This window comes from Salmo salar, chromosome ssa17 (assembly GCF_905237065.1).
Source record: "Salmo salar chromosome ssa17, Ssal_v3.1, whole genome shotgun sequence".
NCBI lineage: Eukaryota > Metazoa > Chordata > Actinopteri > Salmoniformes > Salmonidae > Salmo > Salmo salar.
The window spans coordinates 6,365,684-6,386,077 of NC_059458.1; the positions used below are offsets into that span (position 1 = coordinate 6,365,684).

General features: G+C 42.0%; 1 protein-coding gene across 3 annotated transcripts in view; it reads left to right on the top strand.

Annotated features, from left to right (window-relative positions):
• LOC106575132 (zinc finger protein 385B) overlaps window positions 1-20,394 on the top strand; it is a 164,507-nt gene that overhangs the window by 12,731 nt on the left and 131,382 nt on the right. Inside the window, exon 2 of one of the 3 annotated variants that reach the window (XM_014151361.2) lies at window positions 18,272-18,806. The exons of 1 other annotated variant lie outside the window; for it this stretch is intronic. The gene's annotated coding sequence lies outside the window, so the exon portion shown is untranslated. The remainder of the gene's footprint in view (window positions 1-18,271; window positions 18,807-20,394) is intronic. One more of the 3 variants, XM_045698754.1, reaches the window with a different exon arrangement.

Consider the following 20,394-nt stretch of genomic DNA (forward strand, 5'->3'; position numbering starts at 1 on the left):
TAAAATAAATGTGGGTGCGTCGGGGAGATGGATTCCAGTTTTTGTGACAGATTATAAATAATCTCTGATGCCTTTGTTATATTAGCTTTCGGTTGAATGTACACAACGGTAACAAACAATTGGGGGAACTCACAGGGCAGATAGTAAGGTCGCAGTGACACAAAGCAATAGTATGGGTCTTGCCTGTCCTAGCCACTCGGGAGCTCACCATATCAGACGCTTCTAGCCCCTTCTTATTAATGGTATTTGTTGCTTTTATACATGTCTTGCTACTCGAAAGTTGTCTTAATTCTCGCTCAAAAAGCTTCTGTGGCTTATTTTTCAAATTGGCATGTTGTGAGATAGTACTTTTGCACATATAACACACTGTGGCTGAGGAAAGGCACTACTCCCAATATAAGTGAACCCCAAATGTAGAATTACTAATGCTAGCATTGGATGTGCTCATGGAAGCAGAACAACTTGTCGTCGACACGTGCAGGTGTAGAACTGCTGGTAGAAGTAGTACTACCAGTAGAGCTGGTATGGGGGTCTATGGATGCGGGCCTTATTTTTTTTTTTACCATTTATCAATTTTTGAGCAAAAGGAATGAGCAGCAGCTACGTTTGGCTACATACAGACCGTTAGTGGAATTCCCACGAGAGAGTAACGGTTAATGTGATTTGGATGTAAATTATTTAACTAGGCTACCTGTATTTGACATTGTGTTATTTCGCTGAACACTAGGTAGTTTACATTTTATTTCTGGCAGTGAAACGAGGCTACTCAGGCAAGAATAAAACCTCACACAAATGTATAGCACTGTTGGACGGCAGTGTGCGTACCCCAGTTTGAGAACACCTGTTGTAGATTACAGCATGCCCTTGTTTTGCTGTAGGCAAGCCCACTGTTCAAAGAAATAGGATATTAGCTGCGTATCCCAACTCCCGAAGTGACTTGGCTATGTTTTAGAAATTACTGTGGATCTGTTCAAAACAGTCCATTTATTGGAAATCGGAGGTGGATACTTTGAAAACAGGGTTGTGTTAAGTTGGCACCAAACAGTAAAAACTGTGAAATGGGGAGGTATCTCTAATTGTCAAATAAGAAGTGCTTGTTTTCATTTTCTGAAACATTTTGCTACAGTATGCTCTTATGAACATGACCCAGGCCTCCTGGTAGATGCAGGGAGAGCTCGGATGCTGCTGGGGCCCCTATACAAGGCCTCCAGGGGTCTCTATATGGGCCTGCGCATGGTTGAGAAGATAGTGTGGGAAGATTCACACACTTTGTTGTGAATGTGCCATATAGGCAAATCCTCCTCCCACTCCCAAGAGAAAAGTGCAATCCAGGTGTGCTGTGCTGACTCAAACCCTGAGGTCAACCTCCATCCCCCCTATCCATCCCCACTTCCCCCTTTCCCTCTCTCTCCCAGGTGTGCACTGCCTACTAGCCCTTTCACGCGTGAGTTCCAAATATCTCTAACGGTCGCCCCAGCGTGAGTTTTTTTATGCACGTGATGTTCGAACATTCTCTCCATTCCAGGATGTGATTGTTAAATAAACAACAACACTGAATGGCTCAGAGTGGGAGTGAGAGGTTACCGTGATTGACTGCCTAAACGTGCAATTTGTATCAATAAATCACTATCAGAAAATGTTTTGTGTGGTATTATTGATATATTTACTATTTTATTTACGTTTTTCAATTACCCGTGATAAATCATGCGTTCCGATTTTTGCATAAATTGTAAAGGGCGCATAGTATGTGTGTAAAATAATGTTTTGAAGGTTGTACTGATTATGATGAGCTAAGCTAATTCCAGCTTTGTGTATAGAGCCATGTTTGTTGACATACAATGCATTCTGGGTTTCACTTGATCGTCTGTCGGACCAAAGATGCTATAACAAAATGAGGTGAGTAAGGGTTCACTAATTTTTTGAGAACTTCAGGAAGTGAATGTGGGATGTGAATGATGGTAGACCACACCCCTTCAACAACTCATCTTGTCTTCTCTTATTATCTTCGGTTTCTGTGAGGTAAAAAAGCATGGCTGCGCGCTGAAACTAATCGTCGGATTACTTTCGATTTCTAGAAAGTGTTTTACTCAATTATTTTGATCAACGGTGAGCTCACCCGTGATGTGATTAATTGTACTTAGTAATTGCTATTAGCTAATTCATAGTGTAGTTTATGTCAGGCGATAGTTAGGATGATTGTGTTATGCTATAGATACTTCTGTGAATATCTGAACATTGCATCCAAAAATAAACTGCTCACATTCTGGACATAACTTTGTAAGGACTGTGTTTGTGTAAATAGTTTCTGAAAAAAGTGTGGCCAGCTCAAATCTTGATTGTTGCGTCATTCGAAACTGGCCGTTCTAAATGAGTGTTCTAACTGAGTGTTCTAATCACACGGGGTGTGATCGTACGCTTCAGGGACCACTGTAGAACGATCACACCCCGTGTGATTGTACGTGTGAAAGGGCTAGATAAGAAAGAAGTGTCAGGTGCACCATGGGAAGATGAGTCATAAATCAGCAGAATAGGCCTGGGGAAAAAATTATAGATACTGGGCTATGCGTGAAATGTGAAATGCAGAAACACAAAAAAACAATTTGAATGCAAACTATGAACTTGACTTGATACTTTAGTGTTGATATGTTAGAATGGACCTGGACGATGTTGGGCCAGTTGTGTGCTGCCCTATGGAACTCCCAAACACGGTCGGATGTGATACAGCCTGCATTCAAACCAGGGATTGTAGTGACACCTCTTGCACTGAGATGCAGTGCCTCAGACCGCTGCGTCACTCGGCAGCGACCCTGTAATGGGTTGCTCTATGATTGCTGTGAGATCCTATACCAGCTTTTGTTTACTGTAGTGGTTCTCATTGACTGGTATGAGACTGGACTGTTGTGCCTTTTTACTGTGAGGGTGGGGTTCATTAGGCACTAGACAGAGAAACTGACAGACAGGGAGGGACCACCTGAACCTGTAAGAAACGCTCACTTACATGTTCTGTTGTGTGCCCTCATGAACACAACACTGAAGTAGAGTGTTTTTGCACAGTAGTGGGGATAAGTAGTTCAACAAGCTAGAATTGGGAATACTATTTGAATGAGCATTTGAGTTGAAGTATACAATATAGAAATAAACAATTTTAATGTCAATAGGTAAAATGTATGCACTATTGCAACACTTTCATAACCTTACATTTAGCAGGCGCTCTAATACAGAGCGACTTAGTTAGTGCATTCATCTTAAGATAGCTAGGTGAGACAACCACACATCAGTCGTAGTAAGTCATTTTTTTTCCTCAGTAAAGGAGTTATCAGCAAAGTCGGTGCTATTACGAAAAGACAAGTGCAGTAAAAAAACAAACATGTATGGGGTAACAATGAGATGTCTTATTTAAGATACTCTTTGAATAGGTAGGGTTTCAGAAGTTTTCGGAAGATGGGCAGTGACTGCTGTGCTAGTGTCAGTGGGAAGCTTGTTCCACCATTGGGGTGCCAGGACAGAGAAGAGCTTTAATTAGGCTGGGATGACCAAGGCGACCAGACGTGGCAGAAAGGAGTGCTCCCGTTGGGGTGTGGGGTTTGAACATAGCCTGAAGGTAGACAGGGGCAGTTCCCATTGCTGCTCCGTAGGCAACCCCCATGGTGTTGTGGTGGATTCAAGCTTCGAATGGAAGCCAGTGGAATGTGCAGAGGAGTGAGGTGACCTGGGAGAACTTGGGTAGGTTGAACACCAAGTGTTCTGGATAAGTTGCAGGGGTTTGATGGCGCAAGCGGGGAGCCCAGCCAACACAGAGTTGCAGTAGTGCAGACGGGAGATGACAAGTGCCTGGATTAGGACCTGTGCCGCTTCCTGTATGAAGAAAGGTTGTACTCTACGGATGAAACTCTATAGTATGTACCTATCTTTGAGTTTGCCACATTATGTTGCACTAACATTAGTAAAAAGGTGTTGAGATTTATTTTGAGTCCAAATCTAGACCCCACTATCAGCATAAATCAGAGAAATGAGATTCAATGCTACAAACTACATTATGTTATCATGTGGAGTTTTTTCCCCCCCATGTACTTTACCATTGCCTCTGCATTGTGGGGCCCTGTGTTCACCCTGAAACGTACATTTGTATACGACACTCGACGGAGCCCACCATAGAGGTTGCTGGGTAGTGAACTGCACATAAATAAATTGGCTCCATGTCTCCGCGAACCTAAACAAATGGTTGCTGTGGAGATGAACTAGGATATTGGGAAGGTCAGCAGGTTCCAGCAACTAGCTGCAAGGATACAGAGAGTGAAGGAGTCTAGGTCTACGTCCCAACTGGCACCCTATTCCATATGCAGTGCATTACTTTTGATCAGGCTCTTGTCAAAAGTAGAGCAGTATGGAGGGAATAGCGTGCCAGTTGGATGCAGCCTGGGAGCTCGGAGGGGCGGTGCAAGAAGACAGGAGGGCTGAGGAAGACCCCTACTGTTGGGTGATTAATTCATCATTCCTGTCAGGTACAGAGCTATTATGGGTAGAGAACAGAGGGAAAAAGTAGAAAGGAGATCTTGAACAGCGATGGTCTATGTAAACTGTCATTTGCTTTTTTTATTGTCTCATCTTTCACATACCCCCTCCACTACACACACACACCAAAAAAAATACCTACGTCTATCCTTTGGCCTTCTCACAGTTGGGTGAGGAGAGGGCAGGCAAGTGGAGGTATGCTGTGAACCGTAGTTCATCTCAGGTTGCCAGTGACTATATGCTAGCCCATCTTGTGCAATGTTCTCTTTATTTGTTTGGTCATTTTGTCCTGCTCTGCTCTTCAGTTGAGCTGTAGAGGCTACCTCTGTCCAACGTGACCCTGTACTCTGTGCTCCCCCATAGGTTAAAGATGCCAATCTAGGCCCCACTCTGGCTGTCAGATCTGGAGGTCACGTCCCCCACAACATCAACAGCCCTTAGATGTGAATGTGTGGTAGTGCAGATGTAAATGTGTGATAATGCACTCAATGCCCATCAAGGGCAGAGTGAAGGAGAGGAGCTGATGCATATTTGACTGTTGGAGTGCAGAGCAAGAGGCTGCCACCCGCATCTCTGTTACCTCACCCTCTCCTCTCCACTCTCTCTGCTCTAGCAAAAGGCTATTATGTAACTTCAAAACATGGCTCATTCACCCTTGTTTTCGAAGAGGTATAACTATTCCCTGGGCTGCCTTCGCTTCATTAAACTGAGGTCAGGTTACGTGGCATGTTGAAGCTCTGCCAGTCATCGGGTCTGTTTTGGAGAGGCAGTCAGATGGAAAACACTCCTCAGTACAAGGCACTGGTTCCAAACGCAGCCCTGTCTCCCACACGATACTTCAACTCAGTCCAGTAGTATTTTCATACCTACAGTAGCATCTGGGTCATATTCATTAGTTCACATTGCTTCAAAACCTTTTGCAACGGAAAAGGAAAACAAGCATTCAGGTAGAGCCCCCTGTTTCATTGCGTTTTTTAAAATTGGTACCTGATTAACAAAACCAAGTCAGCAGATGATTCTCTGAAGACCACAAGGCCAACTTAACAGAAGTGATGTCATGGAGAAAAGGTCAACAGAGCCAAAATGGCCTCAATCAGTCCACTTAATCCTGTGTTGTGCCGGAATACCTACTAATCAATGTTTACAATCAATATAAAATTGATTTGTCAGCCTGTTTAAGCAATGACTTACTTCATTAACTGATTATCTTAAATACAATGAATTACAGGCAAACTGAATAGCAGTCAGTCCCATAAATGCCCTACATTTCATGTTTCTAAACAGGGCAGAGGTCACCTCAAGTAGGAAGGTAAAGAGTTATTTCATAAAGTAGATAGAAAGCAGGTCGAGGTCTCTTCAGTAAGGTATAGGAGCTGAAGGCACACACCCAAACACGTAACTGGTGCAGACCAACCTCATAAGGTTCTGATTATATACTGTAGAGTTAACCTTCAGTACCACCAGCAGTGTATAATACTTCAGTAAAAATAATACTTTAAAGTACTACTTAAGAAGTTGTTTTGCGGCATCTGTATTTTACTATTTATATTTGACAATTTATACTTTAACTCCACTACATTCCTAACGAAAATAACATACTTTTTACGCCATAACATACTTTTTACGCCATACTGTTGACACCCAAAAGTCCTCGTTATATTTTTAATGCTTAGCAGTACAGGAAAATGGTCCAATTCACGTGCTTATCAAGAGAACATCCTTGGTGATCCCAACTGTCTTCAGTCTGGAGAACTCACTAAACACAAATGCTTCATTTGCTAATTATGTGTGAGTGTTGGAGTGTGCCCCTTGGATATCTGTAAAAATAAAATAAAAAATTGCGCTGTCTGGTTAGCTTAATATAAGGAATTTGAAATGATGTATACTGTTACTTTTGACACTTCAATATATTTTAGGAATGACATTTACTTTTGATACTTAAGTATATTTAAAACCAATTACTTTTAGACTTTTACTCAAGTTGTATTTTACTGGATGACTCACTTTTGCTTAAGTAATTTTTCTATTAATGTATCTTTACTTTTACTCGTGTATGACAATTGGGTACTTTTTCCACCACTGAGTACCACATAGTCAGACACTGACACACACTCACTGTCAGAGACACACATTACTTGTAGCTGAAGAAAGTTTTTTTTTTTTTATGGATTTTTTTGTGACATGAATCAGCATTAGCTGGGGAAAAAAAGACACTTCAACAGTCTTTAGTTTCACCTTTAGTACCCGCAGTGACTCTTTGTCAACTCTTTGCTCGTAAATGACAGAATGAAATCCCTCTACTCCTTAACTGTGTCACATCCTCCAACAGACACTTCCTCATTTCCACTATGGCGGAGAACGAGAGACAGGGGGAAAGGCTCCAATATATTATGTGTTTAATTACTTCCACAGTAGGAGATTCACAGGCAGGCAGAAACCCCCTCAACAGCTGAGACCATAATAATAGAATGACAAGAACGGACAATCCCATTCAAGTCAATATCCTGTGATTGGGTGGACAGGCAGCCATATTGATTTGAAGATATTCCTGGAGGATTAAGTGGACTGAAGTTTTTTTTGGCTCTGTTGACCTTTCTCTATAGCAACACTTCTTTTAATTAAGATGACCTTGTGATCTTTAACAGAGATTAATCTGTATCTCAACCTGGGTTGTGTTCATTAGGCCCCAACCAACGAAAATGGACAGAGACAGGAAGGGAGTACCTGGACAATAAGAAACGCTCCTTTCAAGTAAGAAAGTAAAAGTAAAGAGATATTTCATAAAGTAGATAGAAAGCAGGTAGAGGTCTCTTCAGTAAGGTAGCACACACCGAAACACGTAAATAATTCACTACCCTTAACTCCATAAAGAAAAATAATTGTAGCCATATGATCATAGTAAAATAGACTTATAACAGCCTACCCTTAGTCAAATGCAACACCCTCTCCTTCTTCCCGTTGGTCCAAATCACAAATAGGGCTAAGAACTATAAGCTTCATCATAATTATCAATATTACAAATTACCTTCAAATCAGTATTACAAATGACCTTAAAACCTGTTGGGGCTAGGGGGCAGTATTTTCACGGCCGGATAAAAAACGTACCCGATTTAAACTGGTTACTACTCTTACCCAGAAACGAGAATATGCATATAAGTAGTAGATTTGGATAGAAAACACCCTAAAGTTTCTAAAACGCGCTCTCTTCCACGCGCTTGGAAACACTACAGCCAAAATGGGAGCCACCACGGAAAAAGTAGAATTTCTCCAAAAATCAATTTTCTTCAAAAACCAGCCTGAAACTCTTTCTAAAGACTGACATCTAATGGAAGCCCTAGGAACTGCAATCTGGGCGGACTTGGCCTTATAATAAAAGTGATAGCCATTGAAAATAGTGGTAGGCTGAAATGTTCTTTTTTTGAAATGGTTTGTCCTCTGGGTTTCGCTTGCCATATCAGTTCTGTTATACTCAGATATCATTTTAACAGTTTTAGAAACTTTAGAGTGTTTTCTATCCAAATATGCATATCCTAGCTTCTGGGCCTGAGTAACAGGCAGTTTACTTTGGGCACACTTTTCATTCGGACGTCAAAATACTGCCCCCTACCCAAGGGAGGTTAACTTTTTAAGGTATAGGGGGCAGTATTTTCATTTTTGGATGTAAAGCGTGCCTGGAGTAAACTGCCTAATACTTGGGCCCGAGTCAAATATTTGCATATTATTAGTAGATTTGGATAGAAAACACTCTGAAGTTTCTAAAACTGTTTGAATGATGTCTGTGAGTATAATAGAACTCATATGGCAGGCAACAACCTGAGAAAAATCCAACCAGGAAGTGGGACATCTGAGAATTGTAGTTCTTCTTTTGAATCCCTATCGAAACTACAGTGTCTGTGGGGTCACGTTGCACTTCCTAAGGCTTCCATTGGCTGTCAACAGCCTTTAGAAACGTGTTTCATCCTTCTCCTGTTACTGGGCAGAAAATAGGAGCTCAGTCAATGAGTGGACTGCCTAAGGACAAAGGACTTAGTGATGCGCAAGCCTGCCGTTCCTTCTTTTTCTTCGTGAATGAATACGCTATTGTCCGGTTGGAATATTATCAACGTTTTATGTTAAAAAGGCCCTAAGGATTGATTGTAAACAACGTTGGACATGTTTCTACAAACGGTAATGGAACTATTTAACTTTTCGTGTCTGGATTTACGCTCGTGCGTTATGCCTTTTGGATAGTGATCTGAACGCACGAACAAAACAGAGGTATTTGGACATTAATATGGAGTATTTCGACCAAAAATAAAATTTCTTGTGGAAGTAGGAGTCAAATCAAATCAAATGTATTTATATAGCCCTTCTTACATCAGCTGATATCTCAAAGTGCTGTACAGAAACCCAGCCTAAAACCCCAAACAGCAAGCAATGCAGGTGTAGAAGCAGGGTGGCTAGGAAACTCCCTAGAAAGGCCAAAACCTAGGAAGAAACCTAGAGAGGAACCAGGCTATGAGGGGTGGCCAGTCCTCTTCTGGCTGTGCCGGGTGGAGATTATAACAGCACATGGCCTAGATGTTCAAATGTTCATAAATGACCAGCATTGTCAAATAATAATAATCATAGTAGTTGTCGAGGGTGCAACAAGTCAGTACCACAAGAGTAAGTGTCAGTTGGCTTTTTCATAGCCGATCTTTGAGAGTATCTCTACCACTCCTGCTGTCTCTTGAGAGTTGAAAACAGCAGGTCTGGGACAGGTAGCACGTCCGGTGAATAGGTCAGGGTTCCATAGCTGCAGGCAGAACAGTTGGAACTGGAGCAGCAGCACGGCCAGGTGAACTGGGGACAGCAAGGCGTCATCAAGCCAGATAGTCCTGAGGCATGGTCCTAGGGCTCAGGTCCTCCGAAAGAGAGAATTAGAGAGAGCATATTTAAATTCACACAGGACACCGGAAAAGACAAGAGAAATACTTCAGATGTGACAGACTGACCCTAGCCCCCCGACACATAAACTACTGCAGCATAAATACTGGAGGCTGAGACAGGAGGGGTCAGGAGACACTGTGGCCCCATCCGATGAAACCCCCGGACAGGGCCAAACAGGTAGGATACAACCCCACCCACTTTGCCAAAGCACAGCCTCCACACCACTGGAGGGATATCTCCAACCACCAACATACCATCCCGGGACAAGGCCGAGTATAACCCACAAAGATCTCCGCCACGGCACAGCCCAAGGGGGGGGCGCCAACCCAGACAGGAAGACCACGTCAGTGACTCAACCCACTCAAGTGACGCACCCCTCCCAGGGACGGCAAGGAAGAACACCAGTAAGCCAGTGTCTCAGCCCCCGTAATAGGGGTAGAGGCAGAGAATCCCAGTGGAAAGAGGGGAACCGGCCAGACAGAGACAGCAAGGGCGGTTCGTTGCTCCAGCCTTTCCGTTCACCTTCACACCCCTGGGCCAGACTACACTTTAATCATAGGACCTACTGAAGAGATGTGTCTTCAGTAAAGACTTAAAGGTCCTGGGAGTGCATTCTGATGAAGATCAGCAAAGTTAAGAGAATATTTATGATACTAATTCTGAGTTTAGTTTACCCCAGAACTTGGCGGGTATCTGTATAGCTTGCTTTGATTGCGAGCTATGCACTCAGAATATTGAAAAATGTGCTTTCTCCGTAAAGCTATTTTAAAATCTGACACAGCGGTTGCATTAAGGAGAAGTATATCTATAAGTCTTTCAATAACAGTTGTAAATTTTTATTAGTATTTTTGTAAATTCATGTGCACATTCACCGGTAGTTTTGGTGGGAATACATTTTATGAACATCACGCGCCAATGTAAAATGTGTTTTTTGGATATAAATATCAACTTTATTGAGCAAAACATGCATGTATTGTGTAACATGAAGTCCTATGAGTGCCATCTGATGAAGATCATCAAAGGTTAGTGAATATTTTAGCTGTATTTTTGGTTTTTGTGATGCATGTCCTTGCTTGGAAAATGGCTGTGGTTTTTCTTGTGAAGTTTATGTCCTAACATAATCTAATTTTATGCTTTCGCCGTAAAGCCTTTTTGAAATCGGACAATGTGGTTAGATTAACGAGAAGTTTATCTTTAAAATGGTGTAAAATAGTTGATTGAAATTTAGATTTTTGCTCTTTTTGTATTTCACGCCATGCTATTTCACTGGCTGTTGAATAGTGTGTCCCTAGCCCAGAGAAGTTAAACACCGACTGCTATATCTAAGAACAAACATGGCAATAGTTTTAAATTATAGTCAAAACAAACACAACTTCTTTAATATATCTCTTGTTTCGCTTTCCCATATGATGCCTTGTGACCCTGCTCTACCACACAGTTTACTAATTTGGCGATGTTTGCTTCGTCTTTTCACGCCAATATCAAATTCACTACATATTGTATCAACATAAAACCCTGATATCTGCACCATTTTAGCGATTCTTTAAAAGCGGCATGAAACAAAGTTTGACTATTCGTAACATTCGCGCTTTCGCCCATATAATCTGCCAATTTTAATGTTACCTAATATCCACGGTCCTTGATTCTCACAAGGATTATTCAACCCCAAAATCTGCCTAGGTGCAAGCTCTCCGATTTCATAAAATATAATACTTTTCTTGCCTCACACACAAGCTAACTGGCTAAATTTGGCTAGCTTGCTAGCTAACGCTACTTTCAGACACAAACAAGAATACATTTTCACTCTCCATTCTACTCACCTAGCAGAGCTGGTTATGCTTTTTTCATGTTCATTCAAAACGTTGGTGACAAACTGTGCTGCTGGCAATAAGTATTATCCATTTTGGACTATACAAATGACACATTTTCTGGTACATCTAGGGACGGCAGGTAACCTAGTGGTTAGAGCGCCTTTAACTAACCACATTGTCCGATTTCAAAAAGGCTTTACAGCAAAAGAAAAACATTAGATTATGTCAGGAGAGTACCCAGCCAGAAATAATCACACACCCATTTTTCAAGCTAGCATATATGTCACAAAAACCAAAACCACAGCTAAATGCAGCACTAACCTTTGATCTTCATCAGATGACACTCCTAGGACATTATGTTATACAATACATGCATGTCTTGTTCATATTAATATCAAAAAACAGCTTTTTACATTAGCATGTTTTGTTCAGAACTAGCATACCCACCGCAAACTTCCGGTGAATTTACTAAATTACTCACGATAAACGTTCACAAAATACAAAATTATTTTAAGAATTATAGATACAGAACTCCTTTATGCAATCGCGGTGTCCAATTTTAAAATAGCTTTTCGGCGAAAGGACATTTTGCAATATTCTGAGTACATAGCCCGGCCATCACGGCTAGCTATTTTGACACCCACCAAGTTTGGCACTCGCCAAACTCAGATTTACTATAAGAAAAATTGGATTACCTTTGCTGTTCTTTGTCAGAATGCACTCCCAGGACTTCTACTTCAACAACAAATGTTGGTTTGGTTCGAAATAATCCATAGTTATATTGAAATAGCTCCGTTTTGTTCGTGCGTTCAGGTAACTATCCGAAGGGTGACGCGCCGGCGCATTTCGTGACAAAAACTGTCAAAATATTCCATTACCGTACTTCGAAGCATGTCAAACGCTGTTTAAAATACATTTCTATGCGATTTTTCTCGGAAAATAGCGATAATATGCCAACCGGGAGATGTTGTTTTCGTTCAAACAGTGAAAGAGAAAAATGTACTCGTCTCGTGCACGCGCACGCCAGTGTCATTGTCCTCAGAAGGACCACTCACAAAAACCCCTGCTGTTTTTCGCCCAGAGACTGCAGAGCTATCATTCCCCTTTCTGGCGCCTTCCTAGAGCCAATGGAAGCCTTAGAAAATGTCACGTTACAGCAGAGATGCTGTATTTTTGATAGAGAGGCTACAGAAGGACAAGAAATGGTCAGACAGGGCACTTCCTGTATAGAATCTTCTCAGGTTTTCGCCTGCCATATGAGTTCTGTTATACTCACAGACACCATTCAAACAGTTTTAGAAACTTTAGGGTGTTTCCTATCCAAATCTACTAATTATATGCATATACTAGTTTCTGGGCAGGAGTAGTATCCCAAACAGTTTAACCTGTTAGGGCTAGGGGGCAGTATTGACACAGCTGGATAAAAAACGTACCCGATTTAATCTGGTTACTACTCCTGCCCAGTAACTAGAATATGCATATAAATATTGGCTTTGGATAGAAAACACTCCAAAGTTTCTAAAACTGTTTGAATGGTGTCTGTGAGTATAACAGAACTCAAATGGCAGGTCAAAACCTGAGAGATTCCTTTACAGGAAGTGGCCTGTCTGATCATTTATTGTCTTTCTTTGACATCTCATTCAATTACAAAGGATCTCTGCGGTAACGTGACACTTCCCACGGCTCCAATAGGCTCTCAGAGCCCGGGAAAAACCTGAATGTCGTCATCCCAGCCCCAGGCTGAAACACATTATCGCCTTTCTCAAGTGGCCGATCAAGGGACAATGGGCATTAGGCGCGTGCATTGGCCGCCCCCGTCTTTGTGATTTTTTTTTCCTCTGTTTGCCGAAAAGGAGATTCCTGGTCGGAATATTATCGCTTTTTTACGAGATAAATTGCATAAAAATTGATTTTAAACAGCGGTTGACATGCTTCGAAGTACGGTAATGGAATATTTAGAATTTTTTTGTCACGAATTGCGCCGTGCGCACGACCCTGATTTACCATTTCGGATAGTGTCTGGGACGCACGAACAAAATGCCGCTATTCGGATATAACAATGGATTATTTTGGACCAAACCAACATTTGTTATTGAAGTAGCAGTCCTGGGAGTGCATTCTGACGAAGACAACAAAAGGTAATCAAACTTTTATAATAGTAAATCTGATTTTGTTGAAGGCTTAACTTGCCGGGTGTCTAAATAGCTAGCCCGTGATGGCTGGGCTATGTACTTAGAATATTGCAAAATGTGCTTTCACCAAAAAGCTATTTTAAAATCGGACATATCGAGTGCATAGAGGAGTTCTGTATCTATAATTCTTAAAATAATTGTTATGCTTTTTGTGAACGTTTATCGTGAGTAATTTAGTAAATTGTTAGTAAATTCCCCGGAAGTTTGCGGGGGGTATGCTAGTTCTGAACGTCACATGCTAATGTAAAAAGCTGTTTTTGGATATAAATATGAACTTGATTGAACAAAACATGTATGTATTGTATAACATAATGTCCTAGGATTGTCATCTGATGAAGATCATCAAAGGTTAGTGCTGCATTTAGCTGTCTTCTGGGTTTTTGTGACATTATATGCTAGCTTGAAAAATGGGTGTCTGATTATTTCTGGCTGGGTACTCTGCTGACATAATCTAATGTTTTGCTTTCGTTCTAAAGCCTTTTTGAAATCGGACAGTGTGGTTAGATTAACGAGAGTCTTGTCTTTTAAATAGCTGTAAAATAGTCATATGTTTGAGAAATTGAAGTAATAGGATTTTTAAGGTATTTTGAAAATCGCGCCACAGGATTCAACTGGCTGTTACGTAGGTGGGACCAATTCGTCCCGCCTGCCCTAGAGAGGTTAATGGCCATCTCATCGTTGTCGGAGATCAGACCTACCACTGTTGTGTCGTCCGTAAACTTAATGATGTTGTTGGAGTCGTTTGGCCATGCATTCGTGGGTGAACAGGGAATAGAGGAGGGGACTAAGTACACATCCTTGAGGGTCCCCAGTGTTAAGGATCAGCGTGGCAGACGTGTTGTTGCCTACTCTTACCACCTGGGGTGGCCCGTCAGGAAGTCCAGGATCCAGTTGCAGAAGGTGTTTAGTCCCAGAGTCCTTAGCTGAGTGATGAGCTTCGTGGGCAATATGGTGTTGAACGCTGAGCTGTATTCAATGAACAGCATTCTCACATAGGTGTTCCTTTTGTCCAGGTGGGAAAGGGCAGTGTGGAGTGCGATAGAGATTGCGTCATCAGTGGATCTGTTTGGGCGTTATGCGAATTGGAGTGGGTCTAGGGTGTCCGGGAGGATGCTGTTGATGTGAGCTCTGACCAGCCTTTCAAAGCACTTCATGGCTACCGATGTGAGTGCTACGGGGCGGTAATCATTTCGGCAGGTTACCTTCTCTTCCTTGGGCACAGGGACTATGGTGGTCTGCTTGAAACATGTAGCTATTACAGACTTGGTCAGGGAGAGGTTGAAAATGTCAGTGAAGACACTTGATAGTTTGTCCACGCATGCTTTTAGTACAAGTCCTGATAATCTGCCTGGCCCCACGGCTTTGTGAATGTTGACCTGTTTAAAGGTTTTGTTCACATCGGCTACCGAGAGTGTTATCACAGTCATCCAGAACAGCTGGTGCGCTTGTGCATGATTCAGTGTTGCTTGCCTCGAAGCGAGCATAAAAGGCATTTAGCTCTTCTGGTAGGCCCCCGTCACTGGGCAGCTCGCGTCTGGGATTCTATTTATAGTTCGTAATAGTTTTCAAGCCCTGCCACATCCGATGAGTGTCAGAGCCAGTGTAGTAGGATTCAATCTTAATCCTGTATTGACGCCTTGCTTGTTTGATGGTTTGTCTGAGGGCATAGCAGGATTTCTTATAAGTGTCCGGATTAGTCTCCCGCTCCTTAAAGGCGGCAGCTCTAGCCTTTAGCTCGATACGGATGTTGCCTGTAATCCATGGCTTCTGGTTGGGATATGTACGTAGAGTCACTGTGGGGACGACGTCATCGATGCACTTATTGATGAAGCCGATGACTGAGGTGGTGTATTCCTCAATGCCACTGGATGAATCCCGGAACATATTCCAGTCTGTGCTAGAAAAATGGTCCTGTAGCTTAGCATCCACATCATCTGAACACTTCCATATTGAGCGAGGCACTGGTACTTCCTGCTTTAGTTTTTGCTTGTAAGCAGAAATCAGGAGGATAGATTTATGGTCAGATTTGCCAAATGGAGGGCTTGGGAGGGCTTTGTACGCATCTCTGTGTGTGGAGTAAAGGTGGTCTAGGATTTATTTTCCTCTGGTTGCACATGTGACATGCTGGAAAAAAAATGGGTAAAACTGATTTAAGTTTGCCTGCATTAGAGTCCCCGGCCACTAGGAGCGCCGCTTCTGGGTGAGCATTTTCTTCTTTGCTTATGGCCTTACAGAGTTGGTTGAGAGCGGTCTTAGTGCCAGCTTCGTTTTGTGGTGGTAAATAGATGGCTGCGAATAATACTGATGAGAACTATCTTGGTAGATAATGTGGTCTGCAGCTTATCATAAGGTACTCTACCTCAGGCGAGCAATACCTCGAGACTTCTTTAATATTAGACATCGTGCACCAGTTGTTATGGACAAAAAGACACGCACCCTCACCCCTCGTCTTACCAGAGGTAGCGTCTCTGTTCTACCGATGCATGGGAAAATCCCCCTAGCTCTGTTGTCCGTGTCTCTGTGAAACATAAGATGTTAGTTTTTAATGTCCCGTTGGTAGGATAATCTTAATAGTAGGTCATAAATTTTATTTTCCAATGATTGCACGTTAGCAAGAAGAATGGAAGGCATAGGGAGTCTACTCGCTCACCTCCGGATTCTCAGAAGGATCCCCGATCTGCATCCCCTTTTCCGACGTCTTTTCTTCACGCAAAAGGTGTGGATCTGGGCCTGTTCCACTGAAAGCAGGATATCCTTCTCGTCGGACTCCTTAACCTCTCTGGGCCAGTGGGACGTTAGCGTCCCACCCTAGTCAACAGCCAGTGGAATCGCTTGGCGCGAAATACAAATACCTCAAATGCTATAACTTCAATTTTTCAAACATATGACTATTTTACACCATTTTAAAGATAAGACTCTCGTTAATCTAACCACATTGTCCGATTTCAAAAAGGCTTTACAGCGAAAGCAAAACATTAGATTATGTCAGGAGAGTACCCTGCCAAAAATAATCACACAGCCATTTTCAAAGCAAGCATATATGTCACAAAAACCAAAACCACAGCTAAATGCAGCACTAACCTTTGATCTTCATCAGATGAAACTCCTAGGACATTATGTTATACAATACATGCATGTTTTGTTCAATCAAGTTCATATTAATATCAAAAACCAGCTTTTTACATTAGCATGTTTTGTTCAGAACTAGCATACCCACTGAAAACTTCCTGTGAATTTACTAAATTACTCATGATAAACGTTGACAAAATGCATAACAATTATTAAGAATTATAGATACAGAACTCCTTTAGGCAAACGCTATGTCAGATTTTAAAATAGTTTTTCCGCGAAAGCACATTTGTAATATTCTGAGTACATAGCTCGGCCATCACAGGCTAGCTAATTTGACACCCACCAAGTTTGGGGCAACCTAAACTCAGAATTACTATTAGAAAAATTGGATTACCTTTGCTGTTCTTCATCAGAATGCACTCCCAGGACTTCTACTTCAACAACAAATGTTGTTTTGGTTCCAAATAATCCATCGTTATATCCAAATACCTCCGTTTTGTTCGTGCGTTCAGATCACTATCCGAAGGATAACGCGCGCGCATTTCGTGACAAAAAATGTCAAAATATTCCATTACCGTACTTAGAAGCGTGTCAAACGCTGTTTAAAATCCATTTTTATGGTATTTTTATCGTAAAATAGCGATAATATTCCAACCGGACAACATTGTATTCATTCAAAGACTGAAAGAAAAAAATTGAGAAGTCTTGTGAACGTGCATCTGTCTCACTGTCCCCAGGCTGACCACTTACAAACTCTGCTGCTGTACTTTGCCCAGAGACAGGAGACACGTCGTTCCGCTTTCTAAACGCTTTAGAGAGCCAATGGAGCCTTAGAAAGTGTCGCGTAACAGCACAGATGCTGTATTTTTGATAGAGATGCAACAGAAGGACAACAAATTGTCAGACGGGGCACTTCCTGCATGGAATCTTCTCAGGTTTTGCCTGCCATATGAGTTCTGTTATACTCACAGACACCATTCAAACAGTGTTACAAACTTTAGAGTGTTTTCTATCCAAATCTACTAATTATATGCATATTCTCGTTTCTGGGCAAGAGTAGTAACCAGTTTAAATCGGGTACGTTCTTTATCCGGCCGTGAAAATACTGCCCCCTAGCCCCAACAGGTTAAACTAAATCTTTATTAACTTATTAATAAGGGAGCAGGTCAGTACAACACACATATATAGAGTGAGGGCTCTACGACGAATCACTCTTAGGTGATTTGTTGAGAGCCCAGAGACAAAGGTACATAGGTATTTTATAGCCAAGATACACCCCCTTCAGTCTACATGACAAACAGATGTATGGAATGGGTGACAAGGTTAAGATTTGTTTGAAAGATACTGTCTGCTGTGAATTATAAGTATCTGCTGTAAAAACTGTTCTCATTGTGTAGAAACCAGGGTCTGGCCCTGAGCCATCTCTCCCTGGTATTTTATAGAACAGAAACACCAACTCATTCTATGGAATGCGGTCACCCAAAGCATCGTAAATCTTCTGTCAGCATTTAGCCCCCCAGAGGCCCACTTTCAGTTCACACAGACACAATAGAGTTATAAGAACCATGTATTATGTTGCATAAAACAACCATGTCATGCAATACAGTATTATAACAATCTTGCAGACCATCATAAGGTTATGATTGTATTGAATTAACCTTCAGCACCAGCAGTTGAAAAATACTTAGGTAAAAAAACGTAAGTTCTACTTACGAAGTTGTTTTACGGTATCTGTACTTTACTTTACTGTTTATATTTTGTTGTGTTCATTAGGCCCCAACTGAAGAAAATGGACGGAGACAGGAAGGGAGTACCTGGACAATAAGAAACACTCCTTTCAAGAAGGAAAGTAAAAGGAGTACCTGGACAAGGAGTACCTTGACAATAGGAAACACTCCTTTTCATTTTCTGTTGCAAAGCTTTTTTCAAATGTTTCCTGTTGTGTGCCCTAATGAACATGACCCAGGTGATTGCCATTATGTACATTAAGAAAGCAATCTAGCACAGAGTCCCCACAGGGTAGGCTACGCATTCTGCATATTTGTGGAAATGAATTGGACTTTATTACTGCAATCCCTGGGGTGGAAATTAAGAGCACACAACAACAAAAAAACATCACAACCACACATAAACAGTATTGGTCCCCTCCACTCTCATTGATGTGTGTGTGTATGCCATCATTGAAATGTCCATCTCAATTTGTTATTGTTTTTATTGACAGCTAAGTCAGAAGGTAGAGAGTAGGGGCTGAGGTGGGGTCCGGAGTCGGCAGTACAACTAGACCAGACTTCGGCACGGGTGAGTTTATGTGAGTAAGAGAGTCATACAGTCCTACTGACATTGGTTTTGCATGCAGCAAGTGTGTCCGTCATCAGAGTAATGATATCATGCTCGGCAGGATGCTGTGCTGAGCAGGTGCATACACCGCAGACACTTTGACCTTTGCCACTCCACATGCCAGCGTGGCAGATGGAGGAGAGTTTAGTCCCCCCCGACCATCATCACCTTGTCCACAGCCCTCCGAGGAGAAACTAAATTAAATGTTCTGTCACTGTGTTGGCGCTGCCTCCTCTCCTCTTCTCCGCTACACTCTACTCCTGGTTCCCTGCCTGGCGTTTACCTCACAGCCCTGTATCGGCACAAAACCTGGCTACATGCATGGCACGAGTCTCACTAAGTACCTCCCTATGGAGAGACAGTATAGCCAAACCGCTAGGGAAAAGACAAGGAAGCTCCTCTTTGGGATTTGAAGCCCCTTTTGGGATACATAAAGTTTGCTGCGCTGCACTCAAGTTTTATCCAATTGTTTTTTCTTGTTTATCACAGTGAATATATATTCTCGCTTTCATCAACTCCTTTGTTTTCTGTTTGGAACAAAGGCATTGTGGACTTGTGAAGACTAATTTGCTGAATGAGAAAAACAAACAACCTGAGGCAAGTACTGACCTGGATGGGAGAATTAAGAGTTGTGTCCAGCTGTTACCCTCCTCATAGGGATTGTTAGCATTGTTAGAGTCCTGAATGGCACCCTGTTCCCTTATGGTACACTACATTTGACTAGGGCCCATAGGGCTCTAGTCAAAGTAGTGCACTATAAAGGGAATATGGTGCCATTTGGGATGGATACAGAAGCACTGGAGAGATTAGTCAAATCAAATGTATTTTATTTGGAAAGATGTGTAGAAAAACACTTTTTTTGTACCTTTTCAGAAATATCAAATACAACTATTGTCCATACAGTGAGGGGAAAAAAGTATTTGATCCCCTGCTGATTTTGTACATTTGCCCACTGACAAAGTAATTATCAGTCTATAATTTTAATGGTAGGTTTATTTGAACAGTGAGAGACAGAATAACAAAAAAAAATCCAGAAAAACGCATGTCAAAAATGTATAAATTGATTTGCATTTTAATGAGGGAAATAAGTATTTGACCCCTCTGCAAAACATGACTTAGTACTTGGTGGCAAAACCCTTGTTGACAATCACAGAGGTCAGACGTTTCTTGTTGTTGGCCACCAGGTTTGCACACATCTCAGGAGGGATTTTGTCCCACTCCTCTTTGAAGATCTTCTCCAAATCATTAAGGTTTTGAGGCTGATGTTTGGCAACTCGAACCTTCAGCTCCCTCCACAGATTTTCTATGGGATTAAGGTCTGGAGACTGGCTAGGCCACTCCAGGACCTTAATGTGCTTCTTCTTGAGCCACTCCTTTGTTGCCTTGGCTGTGTTTTTTGGGTCATTGTCATGCTGGAATACCCATCCACGACCCATTTTCAATGCCCTGGCTGAGGGAAGGATGTTCTCACCCAAGATTTGACGGTACATGGCCCCGTCCATCATCCCTTTGATGCGGTGAAGTTGTCCTGTCCCCTTAGCAGAAAAACACCCCCAAAG